This window comes from Tupaia chinensis, unplaced genomic scaffold (genome assembly GCF_000334495.1).
Source record: "Tupaia chinensis unplaced genomic scaffold, TupChi_1.0 Scaffold000657_1, whole genome shotgun sequence".
Taxonomy (NCBI): Eukaryota; Metazoa; Chordata; class Mammalia; order Scandentia; family Tupaiidae; genus Tupaia; species Tupaia belangeri.
This window is the reverse complement of record NW_006160178.1, coordinates 1,130,925-1,136,749: the sequence shown is the minus strand read 5'-3', so window position 1 is coordinate 1,136,749 and position 5,825 is coordinate 1,130,925.

Sequence of the window (5,825 nt, the reverse complement as noted above, 5' to 3'; positions counted from 1 at the left end):
GAGAAATCACCCCCCAGGGGGGATGGTCACGCCGCAATCCCTTCTCCTCCATTCTCCTCTCGGGATCTTGGGCACGCACGCACACGCGCCCGGCGTGAGTTTTAAGCCACCGGGTCCGGGACACGAACCGCGGTCGACTACGTGAGAGTCCAGTGACATAGCCATTACGCTAACTGCTGGTTCCCATCAAATTAATAAAGTTCTTAAAATATTTCCCGAGCCTTTAAACAGGAGGCCTTGTCTTAGCATTTGTATTTTTTTTTTTTTTTCTGCTAGGGCTGCTATAACAAAATTAGAGCAGCTGCTGAGTGACTTGAACAATAGAAATTGATTGTCTGCAAGTTCTACAGGCTACAGTTCCAAAATCAAGATGTCAGCAGTGTCAGTTCTTTCTGGGGGCTGGCTGCACAGTATTAGAAAACTACAATTAAAAACAAAATATTTTAATCCAGAGAATTCTTTCACAAAGGTAATAGAGAAAACAAAACAAAAACAGTTTTACTATCGAAGACGTCTTCAGACAGAATGTGTTGGTCTCCCAGCCAAACTGCTAGCAGATCAAAAAGACAGACATCTCACACTTCCATACATCCAGGCAGGTACAATGCATTACATACATGTTCTTGAGCTAAACAGTAACTAGTCATAAAGCGAAAGGACTTAACACTGCTTGTTCTCATACATGGCTCAGCCTCGGATCACCTGGTAGCTGGACATTAGCTAATTGGCTTTAGCCAGAGGAAAAACAAACTTCCTATATTCTTATGACAGGAGGTAGTTTTGGAGCAAGCTGCCAAGGACAGTTAAGTTTCTATCCCACACAGATGCCAGGATACAGAGGCTCTGAATCTCTTGATGTTTATATTTCAAAGAAATGGTTTCCATGTCCTCAGGAGAGATGGTCTTGAGTCATAAAGATGAAAAAATGGCTTATTTAGGTTCTAAAAAGTTTATATCCATCTCAAACAGAGAAAAAAAAAGTTAAACTTGTAAGTTTTCTGAAGTAAATGCTCCAAGAAAAGTAAGGGGGTAGAAAGCTCACTTTTCTTATGTTAGACAGGGAGAGTTAAGCCTCTTGTTTTAATATAATATATGTATATATACATTTTTAAAACAAATATAAGAATCTGTTTCAGGCCCCTCTATCTGGCTTGCAGATGATTGTTTTCTCCCAGTGTTAAAATCTAACCAAGCTCCTCTGTGCTCTCTACTTACCATACAGACTTGAGTAAGTATTAACACAATTTCTAACAACTCTTAAGCCCTCATTAAGGGTCACCTTATGGATGGGGGCAGGGGGGAACTTTGGAAAATACTGAAGGATTTCTATTCTAGGTCAATATGAGTGACACAGTCTGTGGAAAATGTTAAAGATTATCAAAAAAGCTTTCCTGCTTCTGATTGGTTTCTGTAAGCAAACTGTGACCTCATGTTTTTTCTTTCTTGCTAGGATACAGCCAATCACAACACTAGACTTCAGCCAATCACGTGCATCCTACCTTTTAAACTGTGTTAATACAGACACATTTTGGAATGTAACCAACCTAAATTGTCTCCCTACTTCGTTCTTTCACTTTCATTTTTGTAAGACCCATTCCATTCATTTTCCTTTCTCTGAACTTAAATACTGTGTGGCCACAAGGCTAGCCTGAGTCCTCCGGAAATCTTGGGATAACTACCTGGTTTAAATCGTGTTAAGATTTGCACAAATAAAACTATTAAGTTACCTTTTTTTTTTTTTTTCCTTTTAACTAAACATAATCTCAAGGAGTTTTCAGAAAATACTTCCCATGTGGCTGGGTCCACAGCAGACCTTTTGTACATTTTAGTAAAGCAGACATTACAGGTTAAGTTTTAAATCAATACATAGATGTTGCCATTAGTTTGGGCCAAGAGAGTGGGATATCTTGAAATAGGAGAAGGTGCTTGTAGGTTATAGATATATTCAGAGATTCTTGAATTCGTTATTGGAATTAAAAAAAAAAAAAAAAAGACTGTTTAAAATTTGGAAGTACCTGAACAGAAGGTTTAAGCTTAACTTTAACATAGATTGGAGAGTGTACTAATTATGAGTTTACTAATCATGTGCAAATACGAGAAATAAGCCATAGGCTACTGAGGCAAGGTGACCTATTTGTAAGATTGATAGTATATGGGTAAGTCACTCCCCGGGCTTCTTAGCAAGAAATTTTACAACCAAGGAAAAGTAAGCCAGAGTTCAGTACTCACTTCTTTTAAAGTGCTTGCCCTAAAACACGGAGCTGTCAAAAATCATTCACTGTTTCTTTCAGTAAGGACTAGTGAGGATAGAGCCTCCGTTTCCCTGTCTCTGATCTAACTTTTTTCATTACAAGCCAGCAGACACAGTTGTCCTAATTGAATTTATACTGAAAAATTCATTGTAAGTTTTCACCTCCTGACTCTGCTAAGCCCCTGCTTGCCCCATCTCCTACTCTGCCATTCTCCCTTCAAAATACCCATTCGACCTCTGTGCAAATCAAAGTTGAGGTCAATTCACACTAGACTCTACTCCCTATTTCAGTAGTCATCATTGATTAAGATCTGCCCTTACCACTTTAACTAATCTCTGAGTTTGTTTACCTTTGACAGCCTCCTGATACTGTCTTCTAAGTGTGTCTAAGTTCTCCTTTCTGGATGGTACCAGTAATACTGGATTAGGGCCTACCCATGACCTCATTTCAACTTGATGCCTCTGTAACACCCCACCTCCAATTAAGATAAGATTCTGGGATCCTGGGGGTTAGAACCCCAATAGTTTTTTGTTTGTTTTTCTTCAGGGGGAAAGGGAGGCAGGGGCAATATTTAACTAAAAACATCATACTGAAGAAATTGGCATTATCCAAAGAGACAAAAGACACAGGTGAATGTATGGAAGTTCCAAGCAAGGGGGATAAAGATGTGTTACTTTACCTTCTTCAGATCTAAGTACAGGAAGACAAATAGAGGACTAAGAAGGGAATAGTATCACTGTTGTTTACAAAGGAGTTACCACTTTCCTCACTCCTACTCATGAAAGGAAAAATAGAGAAGTTTACATACTTTTATTCATTGTGATTTCTTTAACTAGTAAAAGTGACACAACTACAGATAACAATTTAGAATTTGCACTCAAAGGCTAAAAAGATTTACAATTATTTCTGTGAATGACCTCAAAGTAGTAGTCTTTAAGTAACACTTAAATAGTAAAATGTAAATTAAATATGTTAAAATAATCCCCTCCCCCCCCCAGGAGATTAGGAAAGCTAACTACTCCAAGGAAAATTACCAATCATTAGTTGTAATCCTTTAAGAAAAGGATTTTTACTCACTATAGGACTACAAATTCCCTCCTACTTGATAAAACAAAGGAAAATGTATTAATACATAGTCCTTATCAACCGCAAATCAAGATTCCTGGATATCTGTGAAGACTAAAGACATAGTCTGAAAACAAAACAAAACAAACAAAACTCATTGAAATTTGCTATCCTATTCTAGTCTCCGGTGGGTGACTAAAAGAGTAAAAGAGTGAAGGGAAGAGCAGGTGGTATGGTGGTTAAGATGCTGAACTCCCACATGGTTGACCATGGTTTGAGTCCAAGGAGGTGGCTTGAAACCCACATGTGTATGCCCAAGATCCTGAGAGGAGAATGGAGGATGAGGGATTGTGGTGTGGCCATTCCCCCTGGGAAGTGTTTTCTCACAGTGTCTCTCTCTGTCTCTCTGGCCAGGACACACAAACTGTAGCCAAAAAAAACTCTTAAAAAAATGAAAGTGCCAGAATGTAATACTGATTATTTTAAATGACTGGAAGCACAAGTCTGTCATTTGGATTTTGAACCAAGTCACCATTCATAGAACATTTGAATCTACATTTTTGTACTAGGTGTTGAAGAAGAAAATCTAAGTCTTCATTTCTTGAAGCCAATTCAGTGCTTGCGTCAATAATAAGCATTTATCCTGGACAAATTGTCATATTAATGTTCTTCATGCAGAATCTGAGGTTTCGGCTAATTGGTGTCCCTTTTGCTACACCAAACCGTTGACTATGGAGATTCCCACCCAAGAGCTTTGGGAGATGTCAATATCAGAGATTAAGGAAAGCTGTGTGTACAGTGGTAAACTGGCGTAAATATGAGCCAGTGTGAGGGTCAGAAATGGAAAAGCCGGAAGACACTGGAGGTATGCAAGAACCAAATGCAAGTGTTAAGACAAGAAAACCAATGCAATAGGTAGTCAGACAGCAATGAGTGGGCAGCCCTGAGATAATAGTAAGAGGTCTGCCACATCAGTCACAGATTAGTACGAGTTTCACTCAGACCCTTTGTGAGAACTTCCTCCTCCCACCTGGCTCCTGGCACTTGAGACAAAAAGTTATTTCACTAGGATGCAATAAACTAAAAAGGGCAGGCCATCCAAATATGGGCGCTCATATCTTCAAAGACCACTCTGGACATGTGTGTCTAGGTAATAGAGGCACAGAAGTCAGGTGGAAGCCCAAGAAATCCTAACAAAAGAAGCAGCTACTGTTAAGGATCTCCCCTACTAAATATTCATTACCAAAATGCAGAATAAAGGGACATCCAATCTATTCCAAAGTACAGCATCTGTTCACTTAGCAACCTGCCCATCCAACTCTCTCTGGGGGTACTTTTTCTTTAACCCGTAGCCAGCCTGGCTGTTGGGAACTCTCCTCTTGTTTCAATAAACTCTGCTTTGCTATCTCTTTTGTTCATCTGTGTTCTTCTTCTTATTATTTTTTACATTTAATCACTGTATATCATTACAGCATATAAAATGAGTTTTCCCAGCATGAACACACTATATATAAAAAAAGAATCACCTGTGTACTAATTGTTGAGTGACAGACAACCAATTTGCTGTTCTTCCTGCCTTGGGTATTGGGCCCATGCACCCCAATATCTCACTTCACCAAGGGAGTAAAAATGGAGCTAGCAGCTCAATAACAAGCCAAAAGACATTCAGAACAATATCTACAGGTTGGTCAAACTTCAAATGAAAAAAAAGGTATATGCTCATAGTATACACTCATTTATTTATATAAAAATTACTCCATATTTTCCAGCTATGTAATATATGGATTGATCTCTAAATTTAAAGAAATAGAACACAAAAATAAAACATTTCTTTCTAGGTTAATTCATTAACATACACACTATTTTTTCATTAAAATTACTTTAAATCTTAATTAATTAACTGCGATTTGAAATATCTCACATAAAGAGTATGTGTAAATGCAATATATTATTATTATTGTTTTACAAAATATATTGAGACTCAGAAAGCAATATCCCAGACTAGCATTTTGACATGCTGAACGAGAGAACAGCCTCAGAATCAAAAGTCTCTCTGAATCTTCCCCTGCCTGCTAAGACTGATCTTTATTTTCAAGTTTAGGAAAGGACCTACCTCTGATATTCCATTATTGCCCTGTCAACTGGATCAATCATAGAAAAAAACCAATCATCTTCAGTCTTCTCCCTAAGATTTTCTGAATGCATATTATAAGAAGAAAGTCAACATGTTAAGCAAAATAAAAATAATAATAGTAATAATATTAATAATAACAATAGGAATGAGAAAGAAGGAAAACAAATGTAGAAACAAAAAAGAAAAGTCTTGGTGGTGACCCAGTGGTGAGAAGTGAGAGCACAACTAGGATCCACATTGGCAAGTCCTGGGTTTGCCTTTCTGGGACGTCCTCAAACACACTGGGCACAAACATGTGTCCATGATCCAGGTTGGCTAAGACTGGAATGCATTTGGTATGAAGACATTGGATGGGGAAGTTGTCTCTCTCTTTC